At 37.2% G+C, this 23,908-nt stretch overlaps 1 long non-coding RNA gene across 1 annotated transcript in view; it reads left to right on the plus strand.

Annotated features, from left to right (window-relative positions):
* The first annotated feature begins 666 nt into the window (after window positions 1–666).
* Window positions 667–23,908, plus strand: part of LOC131920917 (uncharacterized) — a 40,223-nt gene continuing 16,981 nt past the window's right edge. Inside the window, exon 1 of the long non-coding RNA XR_009381798.1 lies at window positions 667–877. This is a non-coding gene — a long non-coding RNA (uncharacterized LOC131920917). The remainder of the gene's footprint in view (window positions 878–23,908) is intronic.

Here is a 23,908-nt window from a genome sequence, read left to right on the forward strand (position 1 = left end):
ACCATGAGCCTTGTTATAGTCTAACCCTTGAGCTGCTTCCTTTTTAATGCTTGTTGTACTAACTTTGAGCTCTCTGGAGAGGAGAATGTTCAGGGTCCTGGTTCATAGTTTTAGGTAGCAGATGGCTTTTTTATGATACCTGCCAAAGAAGTTTTAATTATGTGAACTTCTCATTATAGAATTCCATTGGGGGAGGGAGTATATTCTTTAAGGAACATTGGAACTCTTCATTTTAAAAATCCATTTTCTTAAAATTGGTATGAAGTGACATTTTTCTACCCCAAAGTATAACTTGTGTGAATATTCTCTAAAAGTATGTAAAAATATCATAACATATATAAAGGCATAGGTTCTACTTCATGGTTTTGATAAGTTTACAAGATATAGCTAAGTTCTAGAAACCTGGGCTCTGATATTTGCTTTTGCTTCATAGTAGCTGACTGGACATAACCAGGTTATTTTATTATCCTAAGCACTAGGTTGAATCATGATATTTTCATGATTGAAAATATTGGTATAGCTTTTATACTCATCAGATCCAATATAATTTTAGAAAATTAGTTGCATTTCCATCTATCTGTTGCTACAACCAAAGTTCTAGTTTTCATCTTTTACCACAACTTTTGGCTTTCTCTTTCTTCATCTCTAGGTTTGTGCTTATGCTGCTTTCAAAACACATTATCTTTTAAGTACCCAGCCAGTTTCCATCCATATGAATTTGTGTGGGGTGGGAATATGGAAAAAGAAATTTCCAGTTAATAGTAGAGAATTAAGATCTCTTCAATCAGTCTTTTCTTCAAGAGAATAGAACTAATTGTTATCAATGCCAAATACAAAATCAGTGTATTGAAATCAACCATGAGGAATTTCATGACAGGTATGTAAACTTTGAAAATTAATTTAAAATAAAAATACATTTCTAATAAATTACTAGCAATAATAATAAAGAGAGTCAGGGCAGAGCCTGACAAAGAAGTTTAGTGACTTGCTGACAACTGTAGAGTTAGAGACAGGGCAAGACAAGCAGAATCTTTTTACAATCCAGTTGTAGACATTAACATTCTGTCTCGGGAAACATAAGCACATCCAGAAACTGACTTCTAAATCCTGGAGCCACGGACATTCTTCCTAGATGTCTAGAATATTAAAGAATAGGGATGATGGCCAGCATATGCCCATCAGTGTTCTCAGCCCTGAATGCAGATGCATCTGACAGGCCTGCTATCCACTCATTCAACTGTGGCTAAAGGGGCTCATTTCTGACCTGCAGTCTGTTCCACACTGATTGAAAGTACAGTTTGTCTTCTCAGGGCCAGCAGGGCCACCCATGGAGCCTGTCACTCAGAAATCTGCAGAGGACAGCTACTTTGTCTTCAACTTGCATCATGTCTTTAATCAAATTTATCTTTTCACACTTGTGGGGAACTCAGAGTTGTCCCGTTTTCTTTAATGTCAGGATGGGATATCTGCCTTCTTTCTCTTTGGCCTTGAAACACCAGTTGCAGCTTTAAGTTCAAGAATGCTGGCACCTGGGCAAACATCCTCTCCATTGGCTGCATACTGACTGCTGAGTCACCTCTTTGTGCCATATTCAAAGGCTGTCGTTGCTTGACATACCATAGTAGTGTGTCCCTCACAGGCATATTTCATTCTAATTTTTCATATGTGCAGTTGGCAATGGTTGACTATGTATGACTTGCACATCGTTGATCCTTATATGATGAAGTTCATAAATGAACAACTAGTAAGGCACATAATTATCATCAGGCATGCTGTCCTTTTGTATTGATTTTATTCAAAGTGTTCATTTCTTATAAAATAGGCACTTTATCATTTTAAGAATCACTTTTATATATTTGACCACTCCAATTATTTTTTCCCAAGATTACCTTATGAGTTCAACAAAATGATTGTAAGAAGGGTATAACATGGTGCCTGGATGGAGTTGCTCTTGGTTCTTAATGAACTTGACTCAAGGGAGCAAGGGCCTCAGAAAACTCAAAGGCCACCAGAGGTACCCTTTTGCTGTGGTTTTAAGGTACTTGCCTTACAAATTTGAAGAATGAAATTCACGGGAGAATTTTATGACAGATTTTCTATTTGGGAGAAAGGTAGGTGGTGGTGGTGTGGGGCAGAGGTCCTGTTTAGCAGAAATGGTCCTGGGAAATTGGGTGCCTTAGAGGTGCTAATCTGCAGGCTTTTTTATGGGTAAGGCATGAGAATGTAGATGAGTTGCCTAGTCAAATTGGCCCAGCCAGGAGGTGTCCAGCAGCTTTCACTTACCTTCAGTTTATAGCTTCTAGGGAGAAGATAATATGGAAAAAGGAAGTAGAACTCTCTTTTGCCATTCATGGCCCCGAACAAAGACACTCTCTGAACAGGACTTTGAGTCCCCTGCCCTACTTGACTAGTTTATATATTTCTGAAGTAATTGAAACTTGAGAGTAGGACTAAGCTTTGAAGTGAATATATTGTTAATCTCTTATAAGGCTGCAATATGGAAGTGTGATAGATAAAGTTATATTCCAAGTTTAAACTACTGTGCCTAAGAGATCTATAAAACAAAAATGCCTTTAGCCTGTAAGCCCTACTTGCCCAAGGACAGATAACTTACTGGAATGCTGGGGGCTGCTCTTTATATAATATATCAACCCATGTGTTTTTGATTAGGTAAACAAGCTTGGTTGCCCCAACTACACAGGATGTGCCTGATCACACATATTCAGTAGGTACATAGGAAGCACATGAGGATATATGCTTGTCTCTGATTGACAAGGCAGGAAGTATGTAGCCTTGTGAGTTTTGCCTTTATAAACCCCTGACTAATGTAATTTGGCATCATACTCTGGGTATCCTGGGTATGGACTGTGGTGGTATTGTGTTCCCCAAAATATTGTGCACCCTAATAAACTTATCTGGGGTCAGAGACAGAACAGCCACAATATTAAACATGAGGATAGGCAGTGGTAGCACACACCTTTAATCCTAGCATTCCAGAGGCAGAAATCCATCTGTTCAAGGATACAGCCAAGCATGGTGGCTCACGCCTTTAATCCCAGGGAGTGGTGATAGAAAGCAGAAAGGTATATAAGGCATGAGGACCAGAAACTAGAAGCATTTGGCTGGTTAAGCATTTGGCTGGTTAAGCTTTCACGCTTTCGAGCAGCAGTTCAGCTGAGATTCATTCTGGATGAGGACTCAGAGGCATCCAGTCGGAGGAAACAGGACCAGCTGAGGAACTGGCGAGGCGAGGTGGCTGTGGCTTGTTCTATCTCTCTGACCTTCCAGTGTTCACCCCAATACTTGGCCTCAGGTTTGATTTTATTAATAAGAACTTTTAAGATTCTTGCTACAATGGACCTGGCCAGTGTCTGTGGTTTTGGCCAGTATTTAATAAAATTTGCTTTAGATTTGGCTAAAAACTTGTGGAATTATTATTCTTGCCCAGTGAGATTAACAGAAAAAGCAGAATTAATGTCTAGTATGCTGTTAGCTTTAAAAGACTGCACTAAGTCATTGGATGTCCTTTAACTCTAACCTCATTTGGCTTTCTATTTACATAGAAGTTGTGAATGGGCAACATTGTGATTTTCCAATTTAAATCATCTTCTTCTCAGCCACACACACACTACTACAGATACTCAATAAATGGGAGCTGTTGGTGGTCTTAAGGACTTTTTAGGAAGGCATGAATCCTGTGATAAAATACTGTCCCTTCTCTTTGGAGTGCTTCTTTAAAGGAATTTCTGAAGTCTTTTGACCCTCCACCCCAAAGTGATCTCTACTGCTCCAGGAGGCAGGCAATTGATTAAGTACTTCCCATAGAGTGGAAGGCATGATTTGGAAGATGTTTTTCTCTGTTAAATAAGTGAAAGCTTTTCTAGATACCTGACTTGGAACTAAGAGAGAAGAAAGGTTTTAACAATCAAAGTGCTAAATTAAGAAGCTTGACTCCTAGCAATAGTGGAGAGGGTGACTGAACTGGTCTTCTCCTGTAACCCTGTCGGTGACTACCCTAATTGTCATCAGAGAACCTTCATCCAGTGACTGATGGAAGCAGAAGCAGAGATCCACAGCCAAGCACTGACTGAGCTCCAGGAGTCCAGGAGTGATTGTATGAGCAAGGTGAGGCAGGGTCAAGATCATGACAGGGGAAACCACAGACAACTGACCTGAACTAGTGAGAGCTCACAGACTCTGGACTGATAGCTAGGGGGCCTGCATGGAACTGACCTAGGTCCTCTGTGGGTGACAGTTAAGTAGCTTGGTCTGTTTGTGGGTCCCCTAGCACTGGGATCAGGACCTGTCCCTCGTGCATGAGCTGGCTTTTGGGAACCTATTCCCCATGCTGGGATACTTCTCCCAGCCTTGATACATGGGGAAGAGCTTGGTACCTCAACTTGATATGCCATGCTTGTTGACTCCCATGAAAGGCGGATGGGGCTGGGAGTGAGGGAAGAGAACGGGAAGAGAGGAGGGAGGGGAAACTGTGGTTGGTATGAAAATAAACAAATGAAATAAATTAATTAAAAAAGAGAAAATAAAGATCAAGTGCACTGGGGTGAAAAAAAAAGAAGTTTGGCTTTGGCAGTTTGCTGTCGGAGTTCTTTGTGAGAGGGTTTTGGCTAATAATTTCTCTGTATCCTTAGGAGTGGAAAATGATAAGGTAACTTCAAGAGGTGGAAAGGACTGTCTCATCCCACCAGTTCCCTTCAGAATGCTCATGAGCAGTGCTGAGTCGGGTCCGTTTTTTCTCCAGCTGGTGCTCAGAGGTCTACCATAGTCTTCTGTGGTCTTAACTGCATTTTCTGTGGAGGGATGGAGATTATGCTTCTGTTTCCTGTAGACTTTCCTGGGTACCATTACACATCCAGTAGTTAAAAGAAAACTCTTTTTCAAGTAGAAGAAGGAAGATTAACCACAGGGACATTAGGCAGCTTAGTCTTCATCTGTCTGTCTAAGCGTCCTTGGGAATTTGGGAACTTCCTATGGAGTAAATAGGAATGAGATCTTTGTGTATTCTTCATAATGGCCAGTACTACAGAAGTCATTTATTCTCTGACTAAATGTTAAATATATTCTAAGAGTATTTAAAAGTATTCATGTACTGAAGTCCTAAAATTCAGTTTGGGCATTGGGCCTAGTAATTTTACTTTTGGAAATCCATATAAAAAAATAATGAGATATTTGCAAAAGGATTTTTTTTTCTTTTAGAAAGTTTGCTTCAGCATTATTTGCAGTGATATAAATTCAGGGAAAAAATCAACTTTATAATAAAAGGATATTGGGTATATAAATTATAGTTTATAAATTCTTATTACTGAGAAAATATTTAATGGCATAGATCATATTCAAGGTGAATTTCAAAGTATAAAGTCAGATTAGAAACATAATACAATAACTCACTTTTATAAAGATAAATATGTGTGGGCTGAAGAGATGGTTCAGTGGCAAAGAGAGGTGGCTGTTCTATCATGAAGTCTAGAGTTTAGATCTCAGCACCCATGTCTGCAAACTCACAGATTCCTATAATTCCAACTGCAAGAGATCCAACAGAAAGTATCAGGTTGTTGGCAGACACCAATATACAAGAGCACACACACTCACACAGACACACAGTTACACACATAAATAATTTAAAGAAAAATTAAAATAGTTGTGCAAGTGTTGGATGGAAAGAAATCTAGAAACTTCAATTAGAAATTTTCAAGTGCTCATTTATGCTTTAGTAATTTGTAATTTTTATCTATTATTATCCATAATTTTAAGTGTTTTTGTAATGAAGATTGCATTTGTAATCAGAAATAAACATGATTAATCTTGTTTCAATACCACATAAATTAAAAATGAGAATGTTCACAGTCTCATCTGCTCTTATCCTCCCAGTTTCCAATAGCTCAGAAGTTTCAAGAAGGCTCTTTAAGTCTTACCACAAGTAAGAGGCTTCCTTGATGATTTAAAAAAAAAAAATGAAACAACTTCTACTTAGCTTTTGCATTGACTATAGATGTTAAATTTGCTGATTAATAGTTTTTATTTCATTTTATGAAGAGTCAGGAAGGACAGTGGTATTATTATTTAACAATAGTGGAAACATGAGACCACAAGCTCTTTAGTTGCTCATATTCACTGTAACTCACAAGGGTGAAGGAGTTTCAAATATTACTAATTTATGCTTTTCTCTCTTCTTCTCCAGCATGAAGTACCTTGAATTGCAATTCTATACACCTGGCTCACAATAATCTATCTATCTATCTATCTATCTATCTATCTATCTATCTATCTATCTACCTATGATCTGTCTGCCTGACAATCTATCATCTACCTATATCTATCTATATATTGCAAAGATCTCCAAATCAACTATATTACTAAATATAAGAATGTGTGTGGTGTGTGTGGGGGGGGTGGGTATGGGTGTGGGGATGTAGGGTGTTCTTAGGTGACATAAGACATTACAATCCTTAAAACACTCTTTATTTACACAAAAGTCATGTATGCAGGCCTCAATAATTTTCTAAACACAAATTGTACAACTAACATAATTTGCTTTCATAAATATTGGTGAATAAAAAAATTGCCTTTGCTGGGCAGTGGTGACACACGCCTTTAATCCCAGTACTTGGGAGGCAGAGACAGGTGGATCTCTGTGAGTTTGAGGCCAGCCTGGTCTACACAGCGAGTTCCAGGAAAGGCACAAAACTACACAAAGAAACCCTGTCTTGAAAAACTAAAAAAAAAAAATCCCTTATATATTTTTGTACAATTGTAACTACAGGTTATATAATGGGATCTGAAGAATATTTTATTAGATCTATAACACTCTAACTAAAAGCATAGCTTCATGCCACAGAATTTTGGCAATCATATGCCCACACCACCACCCCTCAGAATATGGAGTGTTCCCTGGTCATATGACCTTTCAGCTCAATGACTCTGTCTTGACCATTTGTGCTGGTATTTGTGCCCAGGACACAAGTCACATGGGACACAGTGGGGAGCTGACATCCAGAAAGCTCAAAGAATTACATAGCTGCTTTGGCACTCTGGCAAGGGTCTCTCAGCAAGGAGCTCATGATTGCTGACCATCACTATGAACATCCTGGTGATGGCTTGTTTGGTATTACTGTTATTATGATGTCTGTCAGCAGAAAGCATTTTTGTGGGGTTGTAACCTCCATGGGAATCTGTGCTAGGTAAACTCTGAGTATTATCTTTGTTTTCACTAATTCATGAATTTATAGGAAGATAATGTAGGGTAGCCATCATCTTTCATGGTCAGTGTTTGCTTATTAGAAATTAAAGTTCAATATACTGAGATTTTTATGCACTTAAACATTAGAAGAATATGTAATTTAAAATGATTTCATAGAGTTAATAAAGTTCAGTATTTGTGAGGACTTTGGGAAGTACAGAAACTGATGTCATGAGTTGTCCAAGGATATGAATGTATCAGAATTCATATATTAGTGTAGTCTGTAGAAGCATGTGTACTGTGATTAGACACTATCAAGGCTAACATTTAACATGCAAAAAAAAGAAGAAGCTAAGGCTCAGGGAGACAAAAGACCATCCTTAAGGCTACAACAGCAGAACGAGGTCCAGGGCTCATTAAAAAACAACAAAAACAAGAACAACAAATTCATGTATTTTCTTTTAAGATGACTCTAATGGCTGATACTCCTAGAGAATTTTTGATGCAGCTCTTGGAGATTTGGGGAAATACAAAAAATATGAATCATGTAAGATTAAAGATTTAAGTAGTTCAAAGTTGAGGTGATTATAGACCTGGTTTGAAAGTTTCTTTGTGGTGCCTTCAGCTATTGTTATTGGTACCCTAAAGTCATGCTTTCCTTCTAATTCTGCTCCAGACTGAAGAGTTTGCCCTTTCCCAAACTCCTGACCAGGAAGTATGTTTTTCTCATCTCCAAAGCAGAATGGAAGTGGTGTTAAAAACTTCCTCAGGCCTTTTTATTAATGCAGAGACTCCTCCACCATGGGTAAAGGCAGGTAGGCCAGACTCTGACAGTAGAATAGCTTATTGGAAATGCCTTTGGATGTGGAGGGATTGGCAGGGAACAAAGAATTAATGTAGCCTACTGTCCATAGTTCTGAAATGTCATTTAAAAACTCTGGTTTAAAAAGCTGCTTTGGTGCAATTTCTCTCAAGAAATCTGAATAAGATGATGAAATAATTTTACATATGAGAAAATATAAGCATAGAAAAGAGTGACTGAGAGAGGATATTACCTAGGTGTGATATCTCACTGCTTATAGTAGGGTAACCACAAGTTCTACTCTTTTGATGCAGATACCAAAGTTTTGCATCTGTAAAAATGGATTGTTTTTCTGCCAAGAAACTGGTCACATGTGATATCCTTATGCCTAAGTTCCAGGATCTCCCTTTCCTTGATGGTGAGACAGTCAACTTAAGTCTTACCCAGATAAATTGCCAGATCAACCATAAAGAAAAGACCCATAAATAAATTACCTGTGAGGATCATAAAGCAATCTAAGCCATTATCAGATGTTTGAGATTTGTGTGTAGTAGAATATTATTTTAAGGTCTGTTGCTTTTGTTTATTTTGCATTTGTTTAACTCTGTGAAACTGTGTTACTGTGCCTGTGTAAAACACCTGATGATCTAATAAAGAACTGAACAGTCAATAGCATGGCAGGAGAAAAGATAGTTGGGGCTGGCAGGCAGAACATACATATAGAAGAAGAAAATTGAGAAGAGAGAGCTAGCAGCTAGAGAAGGAGGAAGACTCCAGGGGCCAGCCACCCAGCTATACAGCAAGCCATGGAGTAAGAGTAAGATTTACAGAAGAGAATGGAAAAAGCCCAGACACAAAAGGTAGATGGGATAATTTAAGTTCTGGAAAGCTGGCAAGTAACAAACCAAGCTAAGGCCAGGCATTCATAATTAAGAATAAGCCTCCATGTGTGATTTATTTGGGAGCTGAGTGGTGGGTCCCCCAAAAGACCAAAAAGAGCAAAAACAAACAACAACATTTGTTTTGCACCATAGATGGAAATGACACAGGTAATTAAATGCTTTAGACTTGTGACAGGTTCCATGGAAGTTTCTGGAAACACAGATTTGAAAAAAATTGTTTTCTTGTACATTAGCTCATTTCCTTGACTTGTATGCATGGAGGTCAATTATTTCCAGGCAGGGGTTCATTTGATTCTCAGAATAACCCTGTGGTAATTGGTTAAATTGTTAATATTTGTTTCATTTTCTTTGTTGTTGTTGTTGTTTTGTTTTGAGTAACAAAAATGAAGAAAATAGAATTTCATAATGGTTATAAGACACATGACATTTGCCAGAGCTCAATCTAACATTTTCTAGACCTGATAATTCAGGTCTCTAGCAATTCAACACTGTAGGGTCATATGTGTGACAATGGAAGAATGAAAAACATTTGACCAGATTTCATGAAATAAAACTTTTCAACCTCTGGAGTAAGAACAAGATATATGTGGTGATAAATTGAGATAGAAGAGAAAGAGGTCTCAACAATTCTTGCTCATATAAACCCTCCTCTTTCTCGCCAATTGGACTCCCAGAGCTCCACCCGGGGCCTAGCCGTGGATCTCTGCATCCAGTTCCCTCAGTCATTGGATGGGGTTTCTAGAACAACAATTAGGGTGTTTGGCCATCCTATCACCAGAGTAGGTCAGTTTGGGCTGTCTCTCAACCATTGCCAGCAGTCTATTGTGGGGGCATCTTTGCTAATTTCTGTGGGCCTCTCTAACACTTTGCTTCTTCCTATTCTCATGTGGTCTTCATTTACCATGGTCTCCTATTCCTTGTTCTCCCACTCTGTTCTTGATCCAGCTGGGATCTCCTGCTCCCCCAAGCTCTCTTTCCCTCGACCCTCACCCTTCATTACCCCCACTCATGTCCAGGCTGTTCATGTAGATCTCATCCATTTCTCCGTCATTGGGCTATCCCTGTGTCTTTCTTGGGGTCCTAATAGCCAAACAAATGGAAACACATGAACTATGAACCAATGGCTGAGGGGCCCCCAACTGGATCAGGCCCTCTGAATAGGTGAGACTGTTGATTGGCTTGATCTGTTTGGGAGGCATCCAGGCAGTGGGACCTGGTCCTGTGCTCAGCGCATGAGTTGGCTGTTTGAAACCTGGGGCTTATGCAGGGACACTTGGCACAGCCTGGGAGGAGGGGACTGGACCTGTGTCTACCAGGTTGATCTCAATCCTCGGGGGAGTCTTTGCCCTGGAGGAGATGGGAATTGTGGATGGGCTGGGGGGAAGGTGAGGGGGGCGGGAGGGGGGAGAACAAGGGAATCCGTGGTTGATATATAGAATTAAATTATATTATAAAATAAAATAGAAAAAAGAAGAGAAAGAGGAACAGGTAGTAAAACCAAAGCTGAGCTTTGAAAGACAAGGTCAACAGGTGTAGCACGGAGTTCTAGGGAGACATGGTATAGCTATAACCTAGGGAGTGACCAGCTGTCACTGTGGTTTCATTATAGTATACATAGTGAGAATATGGAAAATGGGAGGTGAAGAGTTTTTTTAAAAAGTAGTTGAATAGCAGGCATTTGTTGTCATGAAAGATCCTTTTATTAAAGTGTTTAAATTGTATGACAAGGACTTTTGTAAAAAACCCATTATAATATGTCATATGGGCTGATGACATCAGTGTTGTGAAATTATCTTGATGGCCGTGTGTTTCCAATAAATTTTTTCCCTTAGTGATTAATACAGCCTTATGTTTCTTAGTTCTCCTCTGTTTGGTATGATAATATATTCTTCTACAAGTCACTTAAGGGAGAAAGGGTTCGTTCTGGCTGAAAATCCAAGGGCAAATTCCATCAGGACAAGGAAGTCAATACAGCAAGAGCTTTGAAGCAGCTGGTCATATCATATCCACAATCAGAAAGCAGAAACAGATAGATGTAAGCCAGCTTTCCCCATCATATATAGTTAGGATTTCCTGCCAAGGGAATAGTTTTGCCCAAAGTTAAAACTGATTTTCATACTTCAAACAATGAAATCAAGATCATTTGCCACAGGCCTGCTCAGAGTCCCATCTCCCAGGTGATTCTAGAGCCTATTAAGTTGATTGTCCTGAAATCTGCATGGGATGCTTTTGTGAAATGCATAAAAAAGAACCTGGGCACTTCATGTCATTCATTTTTCTACCAATGTGTCTTTGGACAAGTCACTATATTTTGAAGAAGCTATACTTCTTCTGTGGGAATTTCATAGCACTAATTCTTTAAAGTCCTTTTCATACAATATCTGTGAATAATTTAATTATCCTTTTCTCCATCAATGATAATAATATTTATACAGTCCATAAAGTCATTCTGCATGGTGTTGTCCCATTTATGGAATGATTTGATTCTCTACCATTTTTACTAAATCTCTTCCATTACAGCCAGATGACTAACATATTGCTTGTTTGTTTGGCAACTAGAGAGAAAAATATGTGATAGACCAGCCAGCATTGTATTTTCAAACAACCAAACTTAATCTATCCAGTAACTTACAGGAACTGCTAAATGCTCAAATCTGTGTGTGGGCTAACTGGTCTCCTGTGGAAATGTTAGATTTGAGGAGATTTAAAGGAGCTATAGTCTCATATGATATGCATTCTCTGTTTGTAAAGCAGATGGTAAACTTGAAGATGAAAGTTTTGCTGTGTCCTGCCTGGCCTGTGGTCAGGACAAATCTCTCACCCACCAATCACACAGCTGCTCAGTCCCAAACAAACTCACACAGGCTATTATTATTTTTAAACTATAGCCAGGGCAGGCTTCTTGCTATCTAGTTATTCTATCTTAAACTAACCCCTTCTATAAATCTATACTTTGCCATGTGGCTTATGACTTACCAGTATCTTTACATCTTGCTTCTCCTGTTGGTGGCTAGCAGTATCTCCCTGCTCTTTCTTCCCCTTTCTCTAGTTAGAATGTCCTGCCTAACCTTATTCTGCCTTACCATTGGCCAAACAGATTTATCAACCAATCAGAGCTACACATTTTCACAACATGCAGAACTACATCACCATCATAAATTTGTGGTCAACTTGTAATAGAATTATCCCCCAGGACTGGAAATATTTAGTTACAGCAGTCCTAGAAGCTGGGCCACAGTTGCAGTGGAGAACCTGGTGGAAAGAGGAAGCTAAGACTATAGAACAATGATGTAAGGTTAGAAGTATGGAAATTTCCAAAGATCAACTTTTTGGAGAAGGCAATTTTGCTGGTAAAAAAAGACAATCTTTATATGATGACCACATCCTAATTCTATATCAAATGGCAGCCCTCAGTGCTTGGGACAGAATTAAAGAAGTATGAAAGAAAATTGAATCATTTACAAAAATTATACAGGGCCCAAAAGAAACTTTCATGGATTTCTTACAAAGGCTGTTTTCAGCAGTAAATAGAATGATACTAAAATCAGACTCTAGACAGATAATAATTGAATCTCTGGATTTTGAAAATATCAATGCAGCATGCAAAAGGGTAATTAGGCCATTAAAGGCATGATCAGCACCCTTAGAGGAATGGATCAAAGATGCAATTAGTATTGAATCTCATGACCATTTTGGTACTTGGATAGGAGAAGTGATTTCCAATGTCTGAAGAAAAATAATAGTTTCAGATGTTTTAATTGTGGTAAACAAGGTTACCAAAAAGGGACTGTACACAGGATGTTCCTAGAAACAATGTTTCTTTAAGGAACAAAGGCAACAGAATACCCCTCCCTTTTGGCTAATGCAGAAGGTATGGTAAAGGCAAACATTGACCTAACCAATATAGATCAACAAGGGACAGACAAGGTAATTCTTTGCCTTTGCTGTTGGCAAGCTCCTTGAGGGACCTCTCACAGTCCCCCCATGGCAAATTCAGTTCAGTCCTTTCCTGCCATCATAGAAGAAACCTCTTCTCAGATCAAATAAATAACCAAATGCTAATTGTAATAAACCGTGCTGCTTGGGTTGATAGAACAGCTATAGCAGAGAGAACAGAAAATTCAGGAGAAAATATAAAGTGAATTGTTTGGCAAACTTCTATAAATGAACAAAGACCAAAATTAAAAATACAAATAAATGACATTCTCATGGAGGATCTTGTAGACACAGATGCAGATGTAACAATAATTGCACCAGAATCTTGGCATCCAAATTGGACTTTTCAGGAGGTAAATGTTCAGCTGTTAGGGATTGGAACATTATCTCAGGTGAAATAGAGCACAAGAAGGCTTAAATGTATAGAGTCAGAAGGACAGAGAGGAAACTTAAAGCCATACATGGCCATTATAGCTATGAATTTATGGGGCCATGATCTAGTGCCCATATTAATATTCCTCCAACCTCAGAAACAAACCATAAACTAACACATGTTTCTGAGAGAAATATTAGAAGATATTATAAAGAACAGCCATCTAGATTGTACAAGAACAGGGTACAACAGTTGTTGATCTTTCAAAGACACCAACAGCTCTACCTTTAAAATGGTTAAAAGACAAGCCAGTATGGGTTCAGCAGTGTCCTTTAACAACAGAGAAACTGCAGGCATTGCAAGAGCTGGTACAAGAGCAGTTAATTGCTCAGCATATTGAAGAATCAACCAGCCCTTGGAATTCTCCTATATTTGTTATTAAAAAAAAAATCTGGTAAGTGGAGAATAGTAAGAGCAATTAACTAAGAGCAACTAACAAGGTAATTCAGCCCATGGGATCTTTACAATCTGGAATTCCTTTGCCTACTCTGTTACCTAAAGGATGGCCTCTTATAGCCATCAATTTAAAAGACTGTTTCTTCTCAATACCCTTAAAAGAAAAGGAGAGAGAAAGATTTGCCTTTACGGTGCCTACTTTTAATCATTCCCAGCCAGTTAAGAGATATCAGTAGAGGATCCTCTCACAGGGAATATTAAGTAGCCCAACCCTGTGCCAATATTTTGTACAACAGCTATTGGAAGTAATATGTAAACAAATTCCTAAATCTATAATTTATCATTATATGGATGATATTTTACTAGCTGATTCAAATAAGAATGTTTGAAGATTTTACCTTATTGGGGATTATATATTGCTACTGAAAAGATACAAAGAGGAGATTCTATTAATTATTTAGATATAAAATAGGTCCATAAAAAATAGACCCCAAAAGGTGCAAATTAGGAGAGAATGATTATGGACTCTAAATGACTTACAAAAACTATTCAGACACATTTTCTATCTATAGAGTGTTGGGGTAAAAATGATAAACTGAGTAATTTGTTCAAAACCTTAGAGGCTGACAAGGACTTATTAGTCCAAGAGAATTGTCAGCTGAAGCTGAGAGAGAATTGGCTTTGATGAAAATACTGTATGCATATGTGAATCGTGTGGATCTGAAGCTTGATTTCATCTTGAATCTTAGCGAATACTCTCTAAGCATTCTCCCACAGGAATTTTAATGCAGAGGGAAGATATTATATTATAATGGATATTTCTAACAAATAAACAGAGTAAAAAATTAAAAACTTATGTGGAAAATATTTCTGAGTTTACTTTAAAAGGAAAATTGAGACTTCATCAATTAGCAGCAATAGACCCAGCAGAACTTGTAGTACCTTTAACTAATGATGACTTTGACAAATTATTGGCAGAAAGTGAACCTTGGTAAAGAGATTGTAATAATTTTTTGGAAGAGATTAACAAAAAATATCCCAAAAGTGATAGAATTCAACTTATAAGAGAGCTAACTGGATCCTGCCTCATATTGTATGGGAAACATTTATAACTGAAACTCCTACGTTTTCTACAGATGCAAACAAACAAGGAAAGGCATGCTATAAATCAAAAAATTTAAGTAAACTTGTTCAAAGTCTTTATAATTCAGTTCAAAGATTGGAATTATATGCTATTCATGAAGGAATCATGACCATACCTAACAGCATATTTGAAGTCTCCAAAAAGATGATAGGGTCCCACAACGACTATTCCATCAGGATGATGATAATACTACTAAGTTGACAAACACCACACGAAGATCAACTTTGGACTACAAACTAGTCAGGATAATTTCGAGATGGCTAGTTGAGGTGATCCAGCCTCAAAGATTACTTGAGTTAGAACTTGAGACAAGCCCAGTATCTTTGCATTATGCAGAGACTGGACAACAAATGTTATAGCTGCCTCTGCTAGGACTTGACAATTAACCCCAAATTTTTCTTTCCAGGATCCCCTAAAGTTGCCTTTGCCCCCAGACAGCAGGAAGTAATTTTAAGAACATGATGCCCACATTCTCAAGAGGTGGGGTGGGTAGTTTTGGTCTTTCTATGGGTTATGGATAATTGTCATTGTTTAGGATGGTTGGTTACAAGCTGTTAATTGTCAAAGATCAGAAAAAAAATTAAGCAAAGGAAATTATATTCAGGGTTCTTGTTTGAAAAAAAAAAGAGTATATAGATAAGAGGGAGACTATTAAATCTACTCTGAAAAGAAAAAAGAGAGAATATGGATATATGATGAGATTAAAAAGATAAAGTATTGAATCTATTTTTAAATATTTTACATTGGATTGGATTTTTTATATTATATACAAATTATGTATATTGATACAAATTTGAGATTGATTTTGGTAGAAAATACTGAACACATATTTCTAATGTTGTTCAAGGTATTGTACGTATACAGTCGTTTAACAATGTAATGCAATTTTCTAGTCTTTGAAAGTTATTATTATCAACAATATATATATTTAGGATATAAAGAAATGTAAGTTAGTAGTTAGTAATTACAATCTAACATGTATTCATATTAGGTATGTTTTTAACATCAAGTAGAGATATATTTTAGATATACAGGTCATCTTCAAACACTTCAGAGATCTACAGAATGTGACATTTAAGAAGTTTTAATAACATAGATTATTTTCTTATTTTTATGACTATGAGACATGTCTGCTCCTGGAAGCACCAATCTACTTCAGAGAAGATGAATGGCATTGAATAAACTCCATATGGAGTTTACTTTCTCTGTGGCAAAAGTTAGCCACTGGGCAGAAAAATGCCCTTGCATTAATTGCTGACAGTATGCTGTCCGAAATTAATAAGCAGGCCACAAAACAGAGGACTGCTGATGCTTTCCAAGACAAGGTAGGAAAGCTCTATAGAAAATTCTGCTTCACAAATAAGTTTTTCAGATATGCTAAGCCTGTAGGCTGAAGAATGGATGCCCCAGTGTTGCAGAGAAACTTTGGTTGACTCTCTAGGCAGCTGGCTGTTTCTGTCATAACTCACAGTTTTTGGAAGTCATTTGTTTGTACTTCCTGTTTAACTAGGTAATATTATTTCCTTCTCTGGTCTCTGAGGGAATTGAAGATTAGATAGTTATAGTTTTCCTTGTTAAGAAGTTCAGAAAGGAAAATCACTAGGAGGTGTAAATTGTATAAGTTTGAAAGATATAAAAGTTAGTTTTCGGTTGGTAATACAAGTTAGGACAGAAAGTGAATTAGGTACATTTTGGACTCACGAAACTAGGATAGATAATGGAATATTTTTGCTGAATTTGTCAAATGAAAATGGACTAGACATTGTTGATGTATTTATTGCCTCTATATATTGTATATAGTTATTGTATTTATTGTATATAGTTTTTCTTATTTTAGTTATAACTTTTTTTAAATTGTAGACAATAAAAGGGGAAATATGGTGATATTTTATTTGTACAACCCCATAAAGCTTTTCTGAAGGTCAGAGTAAAAAGTCAGTTACTATATTAAACATAGAAGTCAGGCAATGGTAGCACACACCTTTAATCCTAACATTTGGGAGGAAGAGCTCCATCCAGATCTCTGTGAGTTGAAGGCCACAATGGGAACAGAACCAGGCATGGTGGCATACGCCTTTAATCCCAGCACAAATCATGGAGGTCTGGATGTCTCTACAGACAGACAGGAAGTGATGTAGCTGGGTGGAGAGAGGAAGTAAGAGGGCAGAGACAGAAAGGCATATGCATAGGTATACAGGAAATAGATCTCTCTTTGGCTGAGAATTTCTAGTGGTAAGAATGTGGCTGGCTTCTTTCTGCTTCCCCGATCTCTCAGTTTTTACCCTAATATCTGGCTATGGGATTTTTATTAATAAGACCATTTAGCAATTCATCTTATATTTAACATATTATTACTCTCCCATTTTTATCTCACTTTCCACAAAATGAAACCATAGCAATTTATTAATTGAATTTGTAAATATGTTATGTCAAGTTAGGAACAGGGCTTCAGTGAGAATATGATTATTCTGATTTCCTCATCTGTGGTTCCCCATTTAGTCAATTCTACATCTTTGAACATGCATGGCTTAGACACATGTATCTAAGAACATGTGACTTCAGTTTCAGTATGCTTATATAATCTGTCGTTCAAAGACAACCATCTGTGGCAATGAATGGGGCAAAACTTATTCTAGACAATAGTTATAAATCAGATTTGTTCTATACAAACCAGACAGCATTGGTAGTCTATATCTCAGTGCAATTTAAGACTGTCTAGCAAGTAGCCCATAATGCAAATTAGAGTCTATCTCCAGATGATATTGCCTGCCTCACCATGAAGTCTGTGTCCTTCTGCTCTACTCCTAGTGGCGAGGGGTGGGGAGTTGAATCAATGTATGACAGGCAAGTGGCATTCAAAGACAACTCACAGAGGACAGCCTAGAACATTAGGAACTATCTATGCCTTTGAGGACTAGAGGCTGTGATCCCCTTGTGTCTTATCAGAAACTTCACTGATTTGTTTGACAATTGATTGGTTCATGCCATTCTACAAAATAAAGAACAGTTAATGTTAAATTCCAGGGAGAGCTACATGAACTTAAGTAACTCAAACACTGTTTCTATCCTGTAGTTATTCACAGCAGAATGCGGGCAAAAGAGTAATAAATTTTAACTGTAAGGATGAGTAAATGATATCTATAATGAACACAAAGGGAGGGAACAAGCAAGGAAGAAATGAACAAAGTAAACAGATCAAACAAAACTTACCTCTGATTCCCTGATAAAGACAATGAAGAATTCCCCCAGTGGAGGAGTGAGAACGAGAGCAACACAAATAGATTAAACAGTTTTTACCAGGTGAGCCAACAAGGCATAGTTGTGCACACTGCCTTTGTATCCAATAGATTATGACAAGATTACTTGAAAATCTAGGGACAATCATTGCTTTTGGTTTTGCTGTAAGGCAGATAAGTGATACAAGCAGACTTGTGTTTAAAATGTAATTCTGCTGGTTGTCTTGAGGGAAATCAAGTCCAGCTAATGTCTATGCCTGCTTGGTTCTTTAGCAAGCTAAGAACAATAACGAGGTGTATATTTCAATGTCTTAACCACATACAGATTAGATATTTGCTTTTTACATAACTCTAGCCCAACCATTTTTCTCTCATGCATGTTCCACTCTCTTTCATGTTCATATATTCATCTTACATATTTATTATAATTTTGGAATCCCATGAGAAATTACCTCCATTCCATGATGATTCAGCAATTTTGTTTCTTGCTTAGAAGCTTCCCTTGATATTTTTCCTTTTCATATGTTGTTTATATTCACAGTATATAAACTCCAATAATAAACTTCTCTATCTCTCCATGCACCTTTAAGTTGTTTTCCATTTTTCACTGTGGTCTTTGATCAGAATGGAGAGCTACCTGCGTTACAGTCTTTTGTCATTTACATTGAACACTGAGGCCTTCAGTGTCCTTAGAGAAGAGGTAGAAGTCTGGTTGGGGTTTTAAATATAATTGAGTCAAATTATATATTCTAATTGTACATGGTAGTTTTTAATGAAGGCGATATGTGAAGGGGTCATAAGGGTGCATGTAGTTGCAAAATCTTTCATGAGGTAATAGAGAAATGGTTGTTCATATCTTTAATTGCATTTTTAAAGGAGAAAAGTTGCTTCTAAAGGTACCAGAAAAAAGATAAAAGCTGAGAAATACAGGAAAATATGAGTCTCAAAATACATGTTCTAATTTTGAAAAATGACTTTTGAGGTAAGAGAATGATTTTTTTATAGATACATTATAGAGTAATTTATGTGCTTTATAGTAGACAAGTACATGTGGAGTACACACTATGTGCAGGGATATTATGGTGCATGTGTAGTCATGTTAATATGCTCTTGTATTCAGTGGCCATCCTTGGGCCTTGTTTGATTTTAGATATCCAATGATATGATGTGGTAGGCTTTTTGTTTGTTTGTTTGTTTGTTTTTTGTGAAAACATGATGTTTCTCTGCTTGACTCTTGCCTTGGCCTTTCTTTGATCCAAAGAGTATTAGGAACCCAAATGCAAGCCTACGTCTGACATGTGCTTTCTACTCCTGATGAATTCCTTTTACCACATTGTGAGGAAGTCTGGGACGACATTTCATGAAAGATACCTTATCTTTGTCTTGTTGCTCAAACCAGTTATCAGAATTATGAGGCCACCTAGGACCAAGAAGTAACAAGAAAATGTACCAATGAATAAATCTGAAATGATCAAAGAATTGTCTTCAAAGTTCAGACCAAATTCTCCACCTCTTCTCTATAGTCTATTGAGTTAATAATCAGCTATTTTTTTTTTAATCTTCTACATCTGAGGATGAGTTGCAGGTATGGAAAACTAGCACATGGAGTTCATTTGTCTCCACCTGTGATAAGACAAATTCTAAGATAGTTCTTAAGGTCTTCTGCTTTCCCACATGCTCTTTGTAATCTGAAGTGCACTATATATCATTCCCATTTTAGGCAAAGATTAAAGGGACTTTTCAATCATAGTTATAGTATCTATTCAGTCACTGAGTTTATTAAAGGGGAAATTGTCTTAATTGGTCCTGACCTAATGAAGTACATTCTTAAAAGATGTAAGAAGGATATGAGGCAGTTGTGTGTGTGGTGTAGATATTTATAATAAATAGCACACACACATACATATGTATGTACTTATATATAATATAAACTGTTTTTGTGGAGACTAAGGGATTGAGATAAAGTCTCATACAGCCCATAATGTCTTGGAATTTATTATAATGATCAGGATGACTTTGAACTCCTGATTCTTCTGTCTCTTCCTATTATATATTCTTCTTTTCGTCTTAAGAAGGTAATGTGCTGTGTTGTGAAGCTGATTCAAGTGCATACAATGGGAACAACTTCATCTTATAACTACTTTATTGTAATTGAAGCCACAGATTAAATACATCACAAAATTAGATAACGCTGGTCAGTCAAACACTTTTGTGGTCCTAATGTGTATAGTTCTCAGTGAACAGATATACAATTAGAATGGCCTTTCTGAAGCTATTGAGCTTTGCTTAGGGTTTTATACTTTCACTATCAATTATATTTTTATGGACTTAGTCACCTCAAAAATATGACAGAATTGAAATTAGTTTTATATCCTTTGTCACATCTCATATGTCCTTTTTTGAAAATTCCATTCTTTCTCACTAACTAATATTACCTTTTGTCTCCTTTCTAGATGTTGTACTGTACCTATACTTAAAGTTCCTCATATACATTATTGTCCCATATATACATTGTGTTCTAGGATCTGTATTTGAGGAAGAAGATGGATTGTGTTTTCTTTTCTGCATTTGAGTTACCTTGCTTAAAATTGTATATTCCAAGTCTAGCAATTTTCCAGTCAATTCATTTTTTATAGCTGAATAACATTCAATATTGTATATGTACCACATTTTCATTATCAGTACATCTATTTTTGATTGACATCTAGCTTGGTTCCATTTCCTCTTTCCCCAGAGGGGAACAATGTCTTAAGAGAGGTAAGAGCAGATTGTAGGTGACATCTAGCAAGAAATTGGGCATACTATGCTTCAATTGGAATTCTCTATCAGGAGCTTTAAAGAGGACTATGAGCTTTTAGATTCTAGAATCTAGAAGGTCACATTCCTTCCTATTCCCTGGCCCTCAACCCTGTAAGACCCCATCTAGACATAAAGCTCACCTGTGTTCAGACTCCTGAACTCATAGAACTATAGGACAATGTATATTGATTTAAGCTGAATTGTGGCAAATTTGTTATGGAACAAGAGAAATAAAAAAAGATACCAAGACACCACCCATGGACTTTAGCTATCACACTGAGTTCTAACTGTTCCACACTGCGATAATTAGTTTACAGATTGCTTTGCCCAGCTTTAAATTTTGGTAGAAGGGGGAAGGGCTCTTCTTTGTATTCAGAAGAGCTATTTTCTCTGTCTAGTCTCACAGAAAATGTAGTCCCCATCAATGTCATGTGAATATAAAGTGAAGAGGACGATTTTATCTGTAAGTGATGGCCTCTTCAAAACCCGATGTTCAATTGGAGTCAGAGGATCGGATTATATGGCCTCTTGAGGGAATTTCTTGCTCCCATAATGTTGTGGCTCAGAATAATATCATCTTTTCTTGGTCCTAGAAGTGCTGAAAGGCACTCAAAATTATAAGTCAAAGTGCGTGACTGATGGGCCTGCTAATGTTGGAAAGGAAATGACTTGTTCTCTATTATAACACAAACAAAAGCAGCATAACTTCCACTGAGGAAAACAAAGACAACAGGAAAACTGTCTCCTGATAAATAAATGGCATAATGAAGGCAGTGAAAGTCCCAGCTGGTTACAAACGCAGATACGGACCAGCCAGATCTCCATGTGGTGGAATGGATGCAGCGCTTTCTCTGACAGAACAATGACAAGAGATTTCAGTGAATATGCATTGATTTAGCAGGGCCTCGGACAAATCCATCTCTACTGAGTGGCATATACAAGTTCCCTGTCATTAAGTACAAATCAAAGCATTTAAAATGCATGCAAGAAAAAGTTTCTAATCCTGCAAGACTTAGCATCATGCAGAGAGCACGGTGGGGCATCGCATTTTTACAGTTTTGTCCAGAACCACTTTCTTGGATCTGTCTCTCTTCCCACTCCTTAATTTACACTGATTATCCCAACTTCTGACCTTTTCATATATATTTTTTAAGTTACAGCCTTTACTTACTTTCTTGAATATGAATTATATTCCTTCCAGTGTGAATGTGCTGCCTTTACTCTATCCTATGTTGAATACTACCTTCTGTGTGAATGCTACCTTCTGTTTGAGCAAGGCGTCCATGGAGTCAATCCCAGTGACTTGGACATGTTAAGAGATAAACTTAGTCATTATTACATTCTGTGAAACACCACACTCATTCTCTGTCATTCTGGTACTATGAAAGTTTTCTGTGTTGTAGAGAATGACGACTCTGAACAGAGACTTAAAACATGAAAGTTAATAATAATTTTCTTTGAAAATAAGGAAGGGTGGGTGAACTAAGAGGCTAAACTGATGAAAATTTAAAACAACCATGTTCTTTCATGACTATAAATTTGGATGCATCAGGATAAGATTGACAATAGTTTAAGTGTGGCAAAATAATGTTTATACATATATATATATATATATATATATATATATATATATATATATATATATTTTGATGATTATATAAACAGAATGATAATTTCCCTATACTCTGAAAAAAGGTTCATATGCCCAAAATTTTTTCTTCTATCATATCCACACACTGAAGTATAAGACAGTGTACACACTCTTAGGCACCCTAATATGGTACCTCATCAACACTCCATTTCAGTACTATGGAAGACTAAGGTACTGGCATGGACCACAGGTTGTCCATTTATTTATGTATGTATGTATGTATTTATTTATTTATTTATTCATTGGGGGGGTTGAGACAGGGTTTCTCTGTGTAGCTTTGTGCCTTTCCTGGAACTCACTCTGTAGACCAGGCTGGCCTCGAACTCACAGAGATCTGCCTGGCTCTGCCTCCGAGTGTCCATTTAGTTCTTAATGCCAAAAACTTAGTTATTTGATTTCATGTAGCTATAATGGAGTGCTATGAGTTAATGTGTTTCTTGCATAATTCAGATGTTGTTTATTATCACTCATGTGATGATAATAAAGTGTGATAAGGAAAGTATCACTTTGCTAAGAGATAAGCCTGTTTGTATTCCAATGAGAGAGAGAGAGGGAGAGAGAGAGAGAGAGAGAGAGAGAGAGAGAGAGAGAGAGAGAGAGAGAGAGAGTGGATTTGGGTGGGTGGCAAAGGGGGGACAAAGTGGGAGGAGTTGGGAGAGGGAAAACCCATAATCAGAATATACTGTATGAAAAAAACTATTTTTAATAAAAAAATAGAAGTGATGATAAGGGTTCTTCACTGTATAAATGCAATTAAGAAGATGCTTCATAGAGTGTGGATTCTCTGACTCTTCTGCCTTCTAGCATATAAAACCATGGTGCTCCTTTTTCTTGGAATGCACTTCCCTCATCTAAGTAGTGAACCTGCAGATTAAGTGACCGTTAACTTCTTCTCAAGTTCAACAACTCTGAAAACAAAATGGTGTTTATAACCTACTTTCTGTCAGCTGTTTGGTTATGGCAGCACAAAGAGAATAAGAGAGACAGAGACAGACTTTTGTACTTGACAGGAGGTGGAAAAATATACTGGCAGACATCTAGCCATTAGGATATGATCATCTCTATGATGGCTGTAATGGTGATAAGAATCATTCAACACCTGGGCAGTGCTGGTGTATGCCTTTAATCCCAGCACTCCAGAGGCAGAAGCAGACAGATTTCTATGAGTTCAAGGCCACCCTGGTCTACAGAGCTAGTTCCAGGACAGCCAAGACTATATAAAGAAACTCTGTCTTGAAAAAAAAAATCATTCAACAAACTTTAATTAGGTACCTATTGTGTTCTTGGACTGATTTTAGGTCCTCAGTCTTTACTAGTGAATAAATCAAAGATTTTTATCATCATATTAAATTATTAAAATATAATATTTAGAGTTATAAAATAACTAGAAAAATGATATCAAGAAATAGGAGAC

Source organism: Peromyscus eremicus, chromosome 10 (genome assembly GCF_949786415.1).
Source record: "Peromyscus eremicus chromosome 10, PerEre_H2_v1, whole genome shotgun sequence".
In the NCBI taxonomy this organism is placed as follows: domain Eukaryota; kingdom Metazoa; phylum Chordata; class Mammalia; order Rodentia; family Cricetidae; genus Peromyscus; species Peromyscus eremicus.